Source organism: Aotus nancymaae, unplaced genomic scaffold (genome assembly GCF_030222135.1).
Source record: "Aotus nancymaae isolate 86718 unplaced genomic scaffold, 86718_ANA_hifiasm-v0.15.2.pri h1tg000006l, whole genome shotgun sequence".
Lineage (NCBI taxonomy): Eukaryota > Metazoa > Chordata > Mammalia > Primates > Aotidae > Aotus > Aotus nancymaae.
In genome coordinates, this window is record NW_026988417.1 from 56,270,313 (window position 1) to 56,289,696 (window position 19,384).

The 19,384-nt window shown below is 36.2% G+C and overlaps 1 protein-coding gene across 18 annotated transcripts in view; it reads left to right on the forward strand.

Annotated features, from left to right (window-relative positions):
* Positions 1 to 19,384, forward strand: part of ADGRL3 (adhesion G protein-coupled receptor L3) — an 837,546-nt gene that overhangs the window by 102,138 nt on the left and 716,024 nt on the right. The window contains exon 3 of one of the 18 annotated variants that reach the window (XM_064367447.1): positions 4,970 to 5,079. The exons of the other annotated variants lie outside the window; for them this stretch is intronic. The gene's annotated coding sequence lies outside the window, so the exon portion shown is untranslated. The remainder of the gene's footprint in view (positions 1 to 4,969; positions 5,080 to 19,384) is intronic. 18 annotated transcript variants of the gene reach the window in all.

Here is a 19,384-nt window from a genome sequence, read left to right on the forward strand (position 1 = left end):
ACAAGTACCTGAGTTAGAGCAATTAATGCAAACAAGGCACATTTTAGAAGTAGTCATCCTGGAAAACTATACACATATTCCAGTGATGAAGATATTAATGAATCATTTTTGAAACATTACATTGAGATTGTCTTTATAATCAGGAATGGCTAAGAAAATAAATGTTACTGCTTTGCTAAAAACTACATGGACTATTTCTTTCTGTCACTTCACCTCATCGAGCTTGGCTTCAAATGTATTTGGACTTTTCAAAAATATAAAATCTACTCACAAAGATAGCAATATACTATCAAATGTAATATAGAACTCATTGACACCTCCAAAACGTTAGTGAATTAATGAGTACAAATACCAACTCATGTGACTATCCAAATTTAGAACTCTTGTTGATAGAAGTAACACACCAAACATTTGCTTTTTGGAAGAGCAGTTTGGATAACTAATTGCATAGTAGTTTTACTTTCAAAGACTGGGAGATACAATGCCTACTTTGAAAGTCCTGTTTCAGCCGTTACCAGCTGTGTGGTTTTCAGCAGGCAAATCACTTCATCTTCTTGTAACACAGTTTATTCTTCAGTAATTTGGTCATAATAACCTTATAGGTTGTGAAGATTGATGACTTAGTGCGTGCGAAGTGCTTAGAATGGTGCCCTGCACATGGAAAATGTTGAATCTAATTGTTGACACTTACTAAAGTGATTCAAGTAACTTTGGATTTGCCAGTCCTTTTTTTTTTTTTCTCTTCACTAGCAAAAGTAATATAAAACGGCCTTTAAAAAAGTTTTTACCTGAAAGTAGCTGTGACAGAAACTGTTTCTGGAAAATATCATTGTGTGACTAAAACTGTCATTTTTTTTATTAATTGTTTGAAATCTTATACTTTTGTAATAAAGAATAATTGGTTAGGTGTTTATACATTGTATATTTCAGGTGGCATCATTAAGTGTCTGAAAAGTGAGATTTTTAACGTTAGTACAGCTTTTCCTCTCAGGATTTTAAAATGTTTCTGTGTTCTTAAACATTGTGGTGAATTTATGAGCAGTATTACAGACTATCTAGTACAATTTGATTACTTCATCTTATAACTACAAAAGAATGCACACCAATTTTGGATGGTTACACAACACACAAATCTGACAGAAAACTGGAGCTGTATTAAACCTTACACAAATCAAAATTTAAAGATATGTGTTTAATACAACCCAGAATCTCTGTTCTATTCACAAAGCATCCTGTTCAGTATTAGGAGATTATAATAGATACCTTGTTTTTTAAAGGGTGTGAACATGTTTATTCCCTGACTTGGGTAGCAGCTGTGACTGCTGTGCACAGATGTGGTAGACACTCCAGGTAAATGAGCGATACAATGTTGTTTGTATAGCAGCTGCTGATGATTGTAGGACATTTGTGCAGTAGCCCACCTATGTTGCTCTTCTGCTGATTCATAGTAGTAAAGACTTCATTGTGTGCTTGTTTTCCCTTCAGGTAATTGATTCAATCTTTGTTTCTCATTTTGTACTGAAATTCATTTGATTTTAATCCAGTGACTGTGCAGTTCTCAAGGGAGTACACACCTTGCTATTGTAGATGAAATTCTATGTGTTTAAGGTTGTGAGGCTTTCAGCCTATTTGTTTATATTATTTTGACTAAAGTGATTGCATACCAACCTATAGGTTATGCTATTTAAAAACAAGCTCTTGAATCGCAGCAGGCATTGAGGAGATGCTCTTTTTAAAAAAGTAGACTTTTCTAAAACTTTATGCCTGAGGTTTTGTACTTCATGCATTCTTACCCTTTAATTGTGAATGTTTTCCAGCAAAGGTATCCTTGTCATTTCTTTCCCATTCTTGTGTTTGTTATAATTTTCACATTTTCATTTTGTGAGAAATTGATTGGTTATGTAATTCCTTTGTGTGTGTGTGTGTGTGTGTGTGTGTGTGTGTGTGTATTTGTGGTTTCCTTGTGATAAAATGTTTCTGTAGTTCTGGTTATATCTGTTTTAACAAGCTCCTAGGGGTTTTAATTGGTAAAACTTCTCCAGGGTGTCTTCTCATTGATTTTGATCTCATAAATGAGTGTTACCAATATAGTGAATGCTTACTAAAACCCCAGAGCAGCATAGACCATTGATAGGAAGGTTCTATCCATCTTAAGATAAGAATCTCCTAAAGTGATTCTGATAGTCCTGGAAGTGAATCAATTTAGGCAGTGTAACACTGGTAACTGCCTTAGAATACGTTGTCTTTGGAGAGTATTGCTCAAGATGTAGATAAAGAAAGCAGAGTCCTGGATTATATTTATAACTAATTAATTTGGAAGACAAGATTGTATTATTCAAAATCAAACATCTCATGTTTTGTTATTAATCATAAGCCTGGTGCCTCGCATAAACCATTTGCAGAAATAATTTGAAGCACTGAATTCTTTGGAACAGCAGATTTTGCAAGTGACTTTTTTTTAAACCACTTTGAGTCTATAATAAACAAGATGCACTATTATTACAACACTTAAATTGTGAATATCTTCCTTGGAAAAATGAGTTTCAGTTTAGATTTAGGCTTCTCAGTAGCAGCTCACATGTATTAGGGTTTCTACATTATTCTATCATTACCGAAAATTTGTAGCATCTTATACCTCTTCCAAAGGGAGTTCAAGTTTAAAGTACTAAAATAACTGTAGTACATATGGTGTTGTGGAATGGGTTGTAAAATCAGTGAGGCTTCTGTTTACATAAGTAGATGTAGTTGGTGTAGGAAACACTAGAGTTGGTAGGGTCTGGGGCAAACTTTTTCTAAATGGGCTGGCTTTTACTCAGCTTCAGTGATTGTTGCCTTGAGGAACTTTGGGTTCACTCCTCCTAGAACTTCTGATTTTCAGAGAGAAGTAGATTATCTATATTACTGATAAAGCTGGTCCCCCAAAAGATAGGCTCTTTCCCTGTTGGTGTTGTGAAGCCAAAACATGAAACTGAATTTGAGTGTCAAGCAGTTAAGGCTTTATTTGATGGCCATGGAATAGAGAAGTGGGAGCATGGCTCATAAATCCACTTCTCCACTCATGAGAGCCAGGAAGCCATAGATACACGGCATCTTTAATGAAGGAGTTGGGCATCATAAGCAAGTGGAGAAATATTCATGTCTTTTCTGGGGGTGGGTGGAGAACCAGAGTGCTGCCTTCCTTTTTGTTTTTTCATGGTTTCTTCCAGTCATTGTTACCATGATTGCCAATTGTCATGGCATTGGTGGGAGTGTCATTTAGCAGGGAAATTTGATTATTATGAAGTTAGAGGTTCTTCAAGTGAGCTGCTGTCTTGGATCTTACCAGTTTTATCTGGTTTGGTCACAAGGGTGAACTTCTGACTGTGGGCTTCCTGTTTCTTAAAGATGAGCTGAGTTAAGATGGGGTAGAAATTCCATGAGGCCATGTAGGCATTACACTGAATAACATGTAAATTTCCATGTAAACTTCCTTAGCTTTAAAACGTTGGCGACTAATTTGAATTCTTGTTTTTCTATATTAATTTAATGATAGCTGGTTCATAGAAGAGCAGATGTGCCATGTCTTTCTGTAAAAGCTTTCATTTCTCTAACTCTAGTATTAGCCTGTGCTTTAAAAAATTGAGACACAATTAATAGAAAATAATATGCATACCTCTTAAGTGTTCTCTTTCATCATTTTTGACAATTATATACAACTATGTAACCACCACCCCAAACCAAATTTAGAACATTTCTCTCACCCCAGAAAGTTCACTGTTGCCTCATTCCAGTCAATTCCTCATTCCTCCATGTGTGTAACCATTTTCTAGAACTTTGTATTACAGAGCAAAAAATTGTGTCTTTACACCAAATGAAGCCCAAGGGCTACAGCTACCACTAGCAATCTCCTGCTCTAAAGCAAAATAAAATGTGCTACTCCTTTGGATGGGATGGAGAGAAGGCAAATAATAATTTTTGCATGCTTTTTTTGTGCATAGCACTTAATTTTATTGAATCCCTGTGTGTAAACATTTCTGTGAGTTTCAGGGCACCATTTTCTAAATTCAAGAATTGAGGCTTATAGTAAATAGGTGACTTGCCCAATCTTAAACAGCTTTCAGCCAAAATGAAAATGAAAAATCAGACTATAGCTTTCTAGATTACTTTTCTACTGCTGTAAGACTGGAAAGATAATTTCAAAAATTAATAATGAAAAATGGTTATTACTACATGATTATGACAATATCTAAAATATTTGGACCATGTTTTAGTTGACTAACAGGATAGTGAAATGATATGTCTAACCTTATGTTCAAATGTATGAAGTGATTTTTTTATCACTGTTTCACAGATTTCACAAAATAAAGATTAGTATTAGTAAGTACCTTGCCCAAATTAACATAGCAAATGAATCATGAGGCTGAAATTTAACCATGGGCCTTTAACTTTAAAGACTGTTTTTTTTTTTAATAAAATTATCTTTTTAAAATAATATTTTACTATTGTTAAGTACTGATTTTTATTTTGAAATAAAACTGTTCTTAATATGTTATTCACTCTGACAGATAAGAGTTGCACATATCACCTGATGAACATCAAATATGAAAGTATGCAAACTATGAATGTTTCAAAAAGTATCAAAACAAAATGGATGAAAAAGATATGCTTTGTATATAAATGTAATATAATATAAGAAAGTAAAATCAGTTTAAGGTGCATTTAAGGTAGATAGCAATTTGTACTGAAGGATGAGTTCTGCAATCCAGTCATTGGATAATTAGCAATTTAAGTTTTTGTCCTATTGGTTGGGAGTTGAATAGTATGACTTAATAATATTCTTCTCCTCTCTCATTCCTCAACCATTTGGGAAATAAAAATCATGTTGTCATTTTTAGATTGTCAAGACTAATTTTAAAAATGGAAGTTGCCTGACAAAGCAGGGTTTCCAACTACATTCTTCTAAAATCGTCTCGCCTACTTATTTGTCCAGGAAGAAGCTGGAGAATAAAGATCTCTCTGAAAACAAGAGCAAGACTTGTCCTAGTTACTGACCACTTGGGAAGAAAAAGTTGCTTATGAGCATGCAGGTCGATGAGAAAGGTAAAGGACCCAGAGAAGGGCCTCACCCTGGAGTGGTGATGTTCATGCATCAGCTCCCCCTAAATTGAGTATGACTTACTGAAAGCTAGTTTCTTAGCAATTATTCCACTCTTTTGGGAGAAACAAACACCAGGTGGAGGGAGGGCAGAATCTACCACCCTAACACTGCTCCTGAGAATTGAAGAGTTGCCGGAAGTACATCAGCACTTCTCTGGAAGGGTGGCAGTGAGAATAGAGGGAGTGATAAGAGGATCCTCCCTGCATGAATTGTTGCTCATTGTTTTCATACACTTGAGGCTTCAGTTTGAGTGTCTGTGTGTGCGTACTTTAGTGTTTTTAAGACTTCCCTAGGGGACACTTACTATGCTCAACCTATTTGTCCACTTGAGTCTGCTGCTAGTGTGTTAATTCAGTCTGGCACCATAACTGCATCTGAAATTCACAATAAAATAAAAACTACTAGTCAAGGCATCAGTCAGTAATAAAAATAAAGTCTGCAAACCTTGTACTTTAATTAAAAATTGAGGCTGTTGAAAATGAGAGATTAATGGAGTCATAAAGAAGGAAAATTAAAATGCATATGTAAAATGGAATGGAATAATAATTCTGGAAATATACCTGTCTTAAACAGGTGTATGAAACCTTCTCATCATTAGTTTCTAATTTTGAAGGTCATGAAGTCAAAGAAAGAGGAAAATGCACAATCAGCTTGACAGAACTAGTGATAAGGTTTTACAGGTTACTGTCTTATTTAAAAAGTAAGTGCCACAGAATACATGATACTATTTTACCATTTCATTTCATTTTTTCTTTCTTTATAATAAGGTAATATATATATTTGTTTAGCAAGTTCTTGAATTATATTTTTGCTGCACATGTAGACAAAAGAATTCACCTTCACATTATATGATAGTATAATTTAATAGTAAGTTTCAAGATAGCAAAATTTATTTTGAGTCAAGAAAATATAAAGTTTTAAATGTTACTAATTTCAACTTAATTTTCTAAAAGGGAGAAAACGTTTAACAAACAAAGGAAGTCACATCTGTCAATTACTTTTTGTAAACCTATTTGAATTCAGTAAATTAAAACATAGCTTTGTTTACTATATGATTCAATATCTTAGGTCAGGACATCTGGTACCCTAATTTGGTTCTCCCACTGTTATACAATGGAGATTTAGGTTAAGTCATTTAAACACCTTTTTCACTCTATCAAGCCTCTACAAATTAAAAGTGCAGCTTAGTAACCACTGGAGTATGTTACTAGCATCTTATTTACTCATTGCATATATGTGAAAATTACCAAGACAATTACTTCCACCATAATATTTTTCTGTTGTTGTATAACAATAATCATCTATTTCTTATGTATACAACTTTCCTAATAAATTGTCTATAGTTTAGGAAGGTTTTCACATAAGGATCAGAATATGGTGCTTTAAAGAGGTTGTAAGGAAAGAAAAGAAAGACTGCTGATAATTCATTGGTTTAGAGTCTTAATTTTTAGATGTGTTCACCAATGGACTTACTGTAGATGGACATTCTCCACAAAAATCTCACTACCACTGTGTTCCACCCAAAAAAGTGAAAGATAGGATTTAGTTGTTCCATAAATCATCTTTCCAAGAAAGCGAGCTGTTCTTGCAATAGGATGGCAGATGGAACAGCTTTTTACCAGTGGGGGGTTTTGTTCTTTGCTGCCAAAGATATTGAGGAAAGAAGGAATTATGCTAATTTATCTATTTTTCTCTTTTGCAAGCAACTCACTCATTTTGAGGTCTAAGTTATTATTTTTTGACACTTGGCACATAGCACAACTGTGTGCTGAATGTATATGCACTGTTTAACCTTTAAACATTAGATATAAATGCAATATACTGTTAAAGTGTCTTCTGCTTGTTGAATTTCAAAAAGTCATGAGAAGGTTAAGATCTAGAAAACATTCCAGCTAGTCTCTCTTGATGCCCACTTTCTGAGATCATGTGCAGAATATGAAAGCTCTTATAGAAATAGAGACTTTATTTCCCCTAGCTAAAACCTAATAAGTAAAAATATATGAAATAGACCAGCTTTCATTGTAATTAACTATTCAATGATTATTTATTTATTAAATAACCACGTTTACAGAGGAATAGAGTGCTTAGGCTCTAAGTAAACTCTGCCCACAGCATTGGTTTCTGACATACGGATAGTTTTACTGTCTTTCCTAACTTGATATAGTGACTGTTTAAAGGCAAACTGTTTTCTCTCTCTGAAGAACAATACGGATTTTCCATGTTTTGCCAAGGGCATGGGTTATTCCAGGATGTAGTCAAGTGATCAATCCATTGGGACACATAATTATATCCTACTCTTTAGTGCCTTCAGAAAGAATATTTTGGGGGAATTATTAGCTTTCTCAAGCAGTCATACATGTATTGAAATTGCAAGATCAAATCCAAAATCCCTGGAGCTTATTTTGGAATAAAGATACCATGTGAGAATCATGAGCACCCTCATTACAATTACTACTTTCTAAGAAACTCTTTCCATGGCCTGTAAGGTAAGTTTTATTTTTTATTTATTTTTTTTTTTAATTCCTTTGTTCCCTTTTCTTTCATCTGCTGCGTTTTACTTGTCCCACTTCAGGGGAAGATAATTGAATCACCTCTGGCAGAGTGCTTGTGGACCCTATAAATTTAATGCTTCTAAATAAATTATGCATGTTGCAGAGAAGTTAGAAAAAGTAGAATGGATATATTCCAGTCTAGGTTGTAGTTTCAGATGATTAGTTAATATCTTAGGTGCCTTATATTACTTTGACAGAGAATAAAAAAGAATATCTAGATCTTAGGCAAGGACATCTGAAACACACACGCACACACATATATATATACACACACATATATATGTATACACATGTATGTGTATATATGTATACATATATATGTGTGTATATATATATAATGTTTTCTGAGCTCCTCATTCTGACTGCTGAGAGATGCTGATGAAAACACAAGCAAAATCCTAATACTTTTACTGTATTAGTCAAGATAGTGTAGACTATGTTGCAGTGACAAATAAGGTATTAAAACCATAAAGTTTGGTTTCTTGCTTGTATTCAGTACATGCCAGATGATTTTTCTTGAGTTTCTCTTCTCCAAATGGTGATCTATAGACCAAGATAGTTTCCATTTTGTTGTTATTCCTTCTGGAATATATGGCTTCTATGGTTTCTGTGGAAGAACTGAAGAGACCCAAAATGCTGGGAACTGTATTTCAAGGGACAGGTCTGCCCACATTTCATAAGCCAAAACTCAGTCACGTCATTAGCAGTCTCACTGGAAGGGATCTGAGAAAAGTAATTTTTTCTGTGTGTCCAGGAAGAAGAAACAGTGTGATGAAGAGGCTATATGGTCTCTGCCATAATTAGAGCTCCTATGAACCCACATAATACAACTTACGCTTTTGCCCTCAGTGGCACTGTCACATAATGTTACTCACACCTAGATACCTTATGTGTCTTTTAGTGTTCATAGCACATCATTTAAAATTGATAAGCTGAAGAATGAAGTAGGAGGACTGACAATACTTCAAGAATTACTATAAAATATAGTAATCAGTACTGTGGTATTGATGAAAGAATATTCAGATTCTTATTTTCAAAAGAGCCATTCTTAGGGTAATTAAAATACTGTGGATGATACTACAGTGGTGGATTCACGATATTATACATTTGTCCAGACCCATACAAATTTGTACACAACCAAGAGAAAACCATGATATAAACTGTGGGCTTCAGTTGATAATGATGTGTCAATGTAGGTATATTAATTGAACAAATGCACCACTCTCGTATGGGATGTTAATAATGGGGAAGGCTATGCATGTATGGGGCAGAGGGTATATGAGCCATCTATGTACCTTCCTCTCAGGTTTTCCGTGAAGCTAAAACTGCTCTGGAAAAATAAAACCTTTAAAAAACTGAATGAAACAAAATAGAGAGTCCAGAAATAGACCCACACAAATAAAGTCAACTGATCATTGACAAAAGTGCAAAGGCAATTTAATAGGGAGGGTATGGTCTTTTTTAACAACTGATACTGCAATAACTAGATATCCACATGCAAAAAAAAAAAAAATGAGTCTAGGCACAGAACTTACACAGTTTGCAAAATTAGCTCAAAGGTGGATCAAGACCTAAATGTAAAATGCAAAACTGTACAAATCCTAAAAAATAACATGTGAGACAATCTAGGGGACCATGAGTTTGACAAGGACTTTTTATGCGCACAGGCACAGTCAGTCCATGAAAGAAAAGTAATTGATGAGTAAAATTTCATTAAAATTAACAGCTGATAATGAAAAATCGAGTCATAACTGAGAGAAAAATTTTGGAAAAACACATACCTGTTAAAAGGCTTATATCTTAAACCCACAATAACTGCTTAAAACCCAACACTAAGAAAACAATCCAATTTAAAAATAGGCAAAAGACTGGAATGTACAACTCACCAAAGAAGATAAACTGATAACAAGTAAGCATGCTTAGCGTCATATGACATTATGGAATTGCAAGTTAAACAAAATACCACAACATATATGTTAAAATGACTAACATCCAAAGCACTAAGACCAGCAAATGTTGGTGAGGATATGGAGGAACAGGAACTGTTATTCACTGCTGGTGAGATCGTGAAATGGTACAGCCACTTTGCAGTGTAGTTTGACAATTTCTTACAATACGCTTACCGTACAATTCAGCAATTGTGTTCCCTGATATTTACGCAAATGAATTGAAACCATATGTCCATACAAAATCCTGCAAATTAATGTTTGCAGCAGCCTCATTCTTAATTGCCAGAACTTGGAGGCAATCAAGATATCCCTCAATAAGTGTATGGATAAGCAGATAGTGGTATATTTATACAATGGACTGTTATTCAGAGATAAAAAGAAATAAGCTATCAAACCACAATAAAGACATGGGAACATCCTAAATGCTTGAAACATAAGCATTAAGTGAATCTTCTACTGCTTAGTGAAAAACCCCAGTCTGATTCCATACTATGTGATTTTACAATATGACATTTTGGAAAAAGCAAACTGTAGAGACAGTGAGAAGATCAGTGGTTGCCAGAGGATCATGGGGAGATGGAGAAGGATGAGCACAGGAGATTTTTAGGGCAGTGAGAGTACTCTATATGGCACTGCAATGCTGGATACATGCCACTATACATTTGGTAAAACCCATAGGATGTACAACACAAAGAGTCAGCCCTAATTTAAACTATGGTCCTTAGTCAATAACAATGTATTGCTATTGGCTCATCAGCTGTAAAAAATGTACCACAGGAATGAAAAAATATTAATAGAGGGAACTGTGTGTGTGCCCATGCAGGGAGAAGGCCAGGTGTCATATAGGAACTCCGGACAGTAATTCCTCACTTAATGCTGTTAATAGGATTTTGGAAACTGTGATCTTAAGAGAAAAACAATGTATAACAAAACCAATTTTACCATATACTAAGTGATATAAATAAAAGTTAAGTTCCTACAGCATATATCTGGTCACAAAAACATTCGCAAACTTCTAAATCAAGACCCAAAATACTTCTAATGTTAAACATTGAAATAAATGTGAACTATAGATGCAATTTAAGAAAGATTAATAAAAACGAATAGGAAGTAGGGTGGTTGTTTGCAAAATGATTTCAGTTCAGGGTCTTAGGTTGCCAGAACTTAACCTAACAGCTCAGAGCACAGATGGGAACAAGCCTTGGCTAGGACACTGCCCCATCGCAGGAGGCACTCACAATGATGCCCACGCTCACTCAGACTGGGAACGTGTAGGCATGCCAGTTCACCTAACGTGCACATCTTTGGGATATTGGAGGAAAGGGGAGTACCCAGAAAAAATCCAAAAAGACAAGGAGAATGTGCAAGCTCCACACAGACAGTGGCTCCTGTTAGCTGGGAACTGATTATTTTTCTCATCAACGTTTTAGTAAAATGACATTGAACAAAATGACAATTTTCAAGGGACTGCTGTACTTGTCTTTTTCATTAATAAACCCATCTAGCACATACTAACTTTGTTTTATCTAAGTATACCTACCTTGATTTTTACCACTGTTCCCATGCAGTGGTCTCATGGATGCTTTAGCTCTGCCACTTGTGGGAGGTAAAGTCTTCATCATCCTGCTGGCTCCTTAAAAAGTTTTACTAACAAAGTTGCAATTGATTCTATTAGTTTACTTCTAGCCCAGTGATTCTCAAATCCGAGGCTTTTTTGTCCTTCTGGAGACATTTGGCAATGCCTAGGGATGCTGTTTTCTTGTCACAACTTGGGGTGAGGGTGGTACTACTGGGATGTAGTGTGTACAGTTCAGGGATGCTGCTTAACATTCTATAATGCATAGGACTGCCTCCCACAACAAAGAAATATCCACTCCCCAAGTGTCAGTAGTCTTGTGGTTAAGACATCCTGTTTATTAGCTATTTTTAATGGTTTGTTGGAAATTGAATTTAGTATCTATTTATATCATTCATTAATTCATTCAATGGGTACTTATTGGATAACTGCTATAATTAGAAATTGCAATTCATTTTTATGGATGAATCTGTACATGCGGTCTTGATCTAACCTGGATAATTAAAGAAAGCTAATTAAGGGAGGGACATGTAAGCTGAGATTTGAAGAATTAGAGATAGCATAATCACAGTAAGGAAGGGTGTGGAGAGGGAAGAGTGTTCAGAGCAAAGCGAACACTCCCTATGGTTGACTTGGTTGAGTCTGGAAAGGCTTCACAACATGGGAAGGTTCTTGCCCAAGTTCTGAATTTGCAGCTCCCCTTCCCGACTTGTGATCTAATATCTAGCCTCATGGATGGTAAGTATTTGCTTTTCTATCCCATTTCCAGGACACAGGAATGATTGTATTTTATAGGTCTTGTCAAACTGCCCATAGGAACAGAGTGGAACTTTCAACGTCCACTATAGACTAACCATAAATACTGTTCACGATGGTGAGCCTCAGGATGTTAGGCAAGGACTCTGTATAAAGCTTCCTTCTACGAGATCAGGAACTAAGCCTGTTAATAGCAATGTTAAAAAGTATAGTTCAAGTGATGTTGGTGGAGAAGGAGGGGCTGAAAAAGCAGGAACCAGGCTGGGCTTGATTTTGAGCCCTGGAGATGTAAATTTAATAGGATCTTTCATTTTACCTGCCACTCCTGGAAACCACAAAAAAAGTTAGGGGTGTAGAGACATAAGAGTAGCCATAGTTGAATGAGTTGTTGAAGCTTCTTGACAGCTGTTTTTTAGACCCCTATAAAATCATTTTCAGATCTGCTATTTCAGTCTTAGATGATAAAGTATCCTCAAGATAATGCTACTTCTTGGCAACAAATTAAATGCTAAATGGACTTGTACATTAAGTTTGCCTTCTTCTTTCCATTTTCCAGATATATATCATGTAAAAATACAGTTCAGAAGTATCATATGTTCTCTTTCATACATCAGATATTTATTGAGCACCTACTATGTACCAAGACTGAGGCACTAAGGATATAACAATAAACAAATTTGGTCCATGCTCTCTTGAAGCTTAATTACATTTGGAAGAGACAGATTATGAAAAAATTATAAATAACTTACTAAGTAAAATAATTCCAGATAGTTTTAAATATAATAAAAATAGCGCAAAATAAGCTACTGAGAGTGATTTGGGAATGAGGCTCAGGTAGGCTCTATTAAAAAATAAGATTTGGGATAAGGCCCAAATGATAGGAGAGAGGAAAGTGCTTGATGATCTCTGAAAACAACATATGAAAGAGCCCTGAAACAAACAAATTGGCTTATTTCAGGGGTGGGAAAGACCAGTGTGGCTGGCATTTAGTATGGCAGGCCAAGTAGGGTAAAAGACAAAATTAGGGAGACAGGCAGAGTCTAAATTAGGTGACATCCTAAGATGTCAGAGCATGAAATTGGGATTTTTAAAAATTAGGTTGGTGCAAAAGTAGTCATGGTTGTTGCCATTAAAAGTAATGGCAAAAACCACATTTACTTTAGCATCTGGTTGCATGGGTAATGGACTGCTGGTGCGGTGGAGTAAGACTAGAAGGCAGGAGTCAATTAGAAGCCAACTACAGTTTTCAAGGTGATAAATAATGATGAGTTGATCAGACTGTAGCTGTGAACTACAAAAAGAACTGGTTATTCAGAAAATCATACTACTAAGTTCTGTGCCATTTTCACGTTTGTATGACTGTTTACTTCCAGATCACCTAAAATATTTTAGTACATACTTTCCTTACAACATATTAAGTGGCTGATACATACTTACATAAAGTATCTTTCTTTCTATGCCCTCTCCTTTTTTTTTTTTTTTTTTTTTTTTTTGTTACATTTCTGGAAACTATGTAAAAAGGAAGTAAGGAATTTTAGGCCACTTTTCTTCTTGATAATACAGAAATTGAACATAGAAATTGATTTCTTTTAAGCCTTTTCCTTAAAGCTTTGAACCTTTTAAGCTTCCACCAATACTTACGTTTGGGGGTATTTCTTTCATTATCTAGAAAGATATAAAAGAGGAGTAAACCTTGAAACTTGTGGAAATAAAAGCACTGTTGATTTCTGAATTCCCTTACATCTCTGGAAACTTGGGTCACTTTTTGTGTGATTGTTCTTTTAAAAACCACGAGGACTGTATTACGTGTTCTTCAAGTACATTAATACATTTCTTAGAACTAAATCTGGGAGTGTACCTGGCAGACCAATATCTTAACTATTTGTACTGCTAAAGAAGTAGTAATTATCAGATTTTTGGTGGAATCATATGAAATACCCTAGTAGATTGTAAGCCATGTTTGAACCAAAGATTAATAGGATCCTTACAAAGACTTTTCACTGTTTTATAATTCAAAGAGTGGTTAGAGTACATTCATTATGTATTGCCAAGATCTTTAACAGTTTTACAGGAGTACTGGAAATGGATTTTTCTACATCAAAAGCTGCTAATTCATTTTTTTCCCCTTCTTGTATAAGGCCTATAATAGTAGGTTTTTCTTTGTGTATTGGGTTTGGTACTTTTTTGAAGGACATAGGGAAATGACTTGTGAAATGTGAATGCAGATTAGTGGAGAGCAAAGTAGCTTGTTCCTAGTTATACTTTTTGATTGGGGAAGGAAAGACAGAGGTTGAAGATTGTAGCTTCTATCCTAGGTACAGTAACCAGAGTCTATATATCATAATTCCAATCTGCCACACTAACAATATTAATAGCAAAATACCTTCTAAAAATTATTTTACTCTTTTCCAACCTGATATAAAAACTTACAGGAGAGCTATTATTTCTATACATTATAAAAAGAAAATACATAGGGCTGAGCATGGTGACTCATACTTGTAATCCCAGCACTTTGGGAGGCCAAGGCAGGTGGATCACTTGAGGTCAGGAGTTCAAGACCAGCCTGGGCAGCATGGTGAAACCCCATCTCTATTAAAATACTGAAGATTAGCCAGGCATGGTGATACACGTCTGTATTCCCAGCTACTTGGGAGGCTGAGGTGGGAGAATCGCTTGAACCAGGGCAGGTGTAGGTTGCAGTGAGCCGAAGGTTGCAGGTTGCAGTGAGGCAAGATCGTACCACTGTGCTCTAGCCTGGGTAATAGAGTGAGACCCTGTCTCAAAAAACAAAAACAGAAACAAAAAAAGCAAACAAAAAAAGCCACACACACAAAAAGAAAATATATAGGATGATACTATAAATGAATGATTCTGGAAATACTCTACTTAAACAACTTTGGAAGAAGACTGTCATAAATAGCACTGGATAAGACTCAAGATAGGGATTTTAGCTCTGGCTTTGCTAATGGGCCAACACTTTACCTTCTCAGAGCTTCAGTACCCTCATCACAAAAGAGCTATAATATTTGCCTTCGCTTTATCTCAAGATTGTTTTAAGGATCAAATGAAGTATTGCTTAGAAAAATTTGTGAACCATGAAGTAGTGTAATATCATTATGATTTTCCTGATTTGGGTCATCACCACTTTTCAGAAGAATTAGCAGAACATGCTGTCTGCTGAAGTCTTATCATTCTGTGCTATGGCCTTAGCCCAGGCTAGTATGCAACATGACAAAAGCATTATGAATTTAATCTTTGGTAAACTTCATTCAAGTCCTTCATCAGGATAATGGCTCTACACCAACCCAGTACACTACACCTCTGATTATAGTACACACCACACTTTTGCCCAGTTACAAACTATATGATTGCAAAAATGAAAACTTCCTCACTTCGATTTTTTATGATTTTTTCCTTAGCAAATTTAAAATTCCAGAGAATTCAAAATATTTTACATAACAGATTTTTTTTATATTGACAGTCAATACTCATTATATCTCATGTTTATTTAGCAATTATGAGTTGTCAGATATTTGGCAAGTTCTATAAATTTATTCTCTAGTTAATCCTTGCAGCAGTCTCATGTTATTGTGGACAATTTAGTGAAAAGAAAATGGAAACTTAAAGATACTAAGGGGCTTGTTCAAGATGACAACTGGCGAATGGTGTCATTAAGGAACAGGCTGCCTGGTTTTAGGATGTATACACTGAAATACTATCTTATAACATCTCCCCAGGGTCATTTTTTGGTGAAAAGTTTAAAAATTTGTTAGAGATGTAGCATTTTCAGAAACCAGAAATACACCATTCAACAAAAATACATGACAACTTTTAGTCTCATTCTGGAGAAAGAAAATTTCAGTCCTCCCTACAACCATTACAAATAAATCAGTAAGTAATTTAAAAAATATCTTCACATCAGTATTACTTTCTGCCCCACATGCCCAAGATCCTGAAAGCCTTTAGTTATCTTTTATTATATTAAGATCCTGAGTACATTTGTGTGTTGATAGTTAGATCTAAGATAAGGATAGAAATGTCTGGTTAATTCCTGAAAATTCACTTCACCATATTGTGTTAGTCTAGAAATCCCTCCCCTTTCCCTCCTGTGTTGCAGTTGATGAGCAGATCTGAATATGCAAAGCCTATTTTAAATCAGTGGCCTTAGATCCAAGGCCCAGCTTACTATTTGCCAGACTAATCAACTGAGAATTAATGTATCTCATTGAGCTCAAATTTGATCGTATGTAAAATGAGAATAATTATTAATAATGCAATTTGTAATCTGTTTGAGAGTACTTTATAAACTCCAAAAGTGCTATATAAATTAATTAATTCTATTTTAATGTAGTAAACTAGAGATCCCTGGCAACTGAGTAAGGTAAGATGCCCATGTCTGTCTAATTCTATTACATTTTACCTATAAAAGCTACTAAAATATGTGCATGAGCTTTGAAAAATTGTTTCTCCTCTAGTATGGACTGAATTGTGCTCCCTGCACCCAAGTTCATATACCAAAGCCCTAACTCCTCATATGATTGTATTTGGAAATAGGGCCCGTGAGGAGGTGATAATGGTTAAATGAAGTCGTAAGGGTGAGGCCCTAATCAATAGTATTAACAATTTCATAAGAAGAGGAAGAGACACCAGAGCTCTCTTTCTCTTCCATATAAGGACATAGTGAGAAGGTGCTCATCTGCAAGCTAGGAAGATACCCCTCATCTAGAAATGAATTGGCTGGCACTTTGGTCTTGGACTTCCTAGCCTCTAGAACTGTGAGAAATAAATTTCTGTTGTTTAAGCTACCCAATCGGTGTATGTTGTTATGGAAGTCCAAGCTGACTTAATGTACCTTCTTATATGCAAATATACCTAAGGATCCTTGATAACAACTCAAACCAGTATTGAATTACTAACTGTATCCGTGTGTCATTCCTACTTGTGTTAGTCAGAGTTCTTTAGATAAACAGAACTAACAGGAGAGAAAGAAAATACAGACAGAAAGAGGTTTATTTTCAGGAATTGGCTCACATAATTGTGGGGCTCCCAAGTGCAAAATCTGTAAGGCAAGCCTGTAAGCTGGAGATTCAGGTAAGAATTATTGTTTGCAGTCTTGAATTTGAAGGCTGGTAAACTCAAGTTTTTCTCTGTAGCAGCTTGGAGGCAAAATTTCTTTTCCCGTAGGAAACCTCCACCTCTGCTCTTAAGGCCTGCCCATGTTATGAAGTCTAATCTCCTTTGCTTAAAGTCAACTGACTGTAAATGTTTTCACATATAAAATATACCTTTACAACAACGTCTAGAGTTGTGTTTTGCCAAACCAATGGGTCATTATAGTCTAGCCAAGTTGACTCTTAAAATTAGCTATCACACTGCTATAACTAATTACTACAAATTTCATGACCTAAAACAACTCAACTTTATTATTTTGCTTGTCTGGCGGTCAGATGCCTGAAATAGTTCTCATCGGCTTAAAACCAAGATGTTTTCGGGGCAGAGTTTTTTCTGGAGATTGTAGGAGAAATATCCCATTTTCTTGTTTTTTCAGCTTCCAGGATCTGCCTTTATTCTTTGTCTCATGGCTTCCTTCCTCTATTTTCAAAGCCTGGTCCTTCTCCTACTGCCTTCTCTCTAGCTCTCTCTCCTACCACATTCTTTCATTTATAAGGGTGATTACATTGAACCCATGTAGATAATCCTAGATAATCTTTCCATCCATAGGTCAGCAGATTAGCAATCTTCATTCCATTTGCAGACTTAATTCCCTTTTGCCATATAACATAATAAGTTCTGAGCTTTGGGGCATGGGCATCTTTGATGGGCCATTGTACTGCCTACCACACTGGCTGATCTTCATGGACAAAGAAGTCTGTGGTGTCATTGTTGAGGCCATATCTTAGAGTTAGACCACCTAAGTTGGTAGTTCCAGTTCTTCCTCTTACTATTGCAGCACATCTGGGAAGGACTTTGAATTGTTTTGCCCCATTTTTCTCATCTATAGGTTGAACTAACAATTCTTAAGAGGATTTAGTAAGTTGAATCACCTAGAAAAGCATATATCAAGAAATCATTACATTATTTTTATAACTGTCATGTGCTGATTAATTATGGGGATAGGGATACATTCTGAGACATGGATAACAGAAGGCAAAGAGAGAGGTTGTGAAGAGAAAGTCCGTTTTTAAAACCATCAGATTGCTGGGTGCAGTGGCTCACGCCTGTAATCCCAGCACTTTGGGAGGCTGAGGTAGGCAAATCACAAGGTCATGAGATCAACACCATCCTGGCTAACACAGTGAAACCCCACCTCTACTGAAAAAAAAAAAAGATTAGCCAGATGTGGTGGTAGTCCCAGCTACTCGGGAGGCTGAAGCAGGAGAATCACTGAACTCAGGAGGCGGAGGTTGCAGTGAGCCGGGATCGAGCCATTGCATTCTAGCTAGGGTGACAAAGTAAGACTCCATCTCAAAAAAAAAAAAAAAAAAGAACCATCTTATCTTATGAGACCCATTCACTATTGTGAAAATAGCACAGGAAAGACCCACCTCCATGATTTAGTCATCTCCACTGGGTCCCTCCCACAACATGTGGGAATCATGGGAGCTATAAGATGAGAGTTGGGTGGGGACACAGAGTCAAACCATATCATTCTACCCCAGCCCCTCCCAAATCTCATATCTTCACATTTCAAAACCAATCATGCCTTCCCAATAGTCCCCCAAAGTCTCAACTGATTTCAGCATTTCAGCATTGACTCAAAAGTCCACAGTTGAAAGTCTCATCTGAGACAAGGCAATTCCTTTCTGCCTATGAGCCTGTAAAATCAAAGCAAGTTAGTTACTTTCTAGTGGCAATGGGGGTACAGGCATTGAGTAAATAAACCTATTCCAAATGGGAGAAATTCACCAAAACAAAGAGGCTGTAGGCCCATGTGAGTCCAAAATCCAGTGGAGCAGTCAAATGTTAAAGCTACAAAATGATCTTCTTTGACTCCATGTTTCACATTTAGGTCGCGCTGAAGGAAGAGGTGGGTTCCCATGGTCCAGCGCAGCTCCACCCCTGTGACTTTTCAGGGTACAGCCTCCCTCCCGACTTCCTTCACAGACTGGCATTGAGTGTCTGCAGCTTTTCCAGGAACATGGTGCAAGCTATCAGTGTATCTACCATTCTGGGATCTGGAGGATGGTTGCCCTCTTCTCACAGCTCCACTAGGTGGTGCCCTAGTAGGGATCTGTGTGGGGGCTCCCACCCCACATTTCCCTTCTGCAGTGTCCTAGCAGAGGTTCTCCATGAGGACCCTGCTCCTACAGCAGACTTCTGCCTGAATATCCAGGCATATCTGTAAATCCTCTGAAATCTAGGCAGAGGTTCCCAAACCTCAATTCTTGTTCGGTGCTCTCACAGGCTTAACACC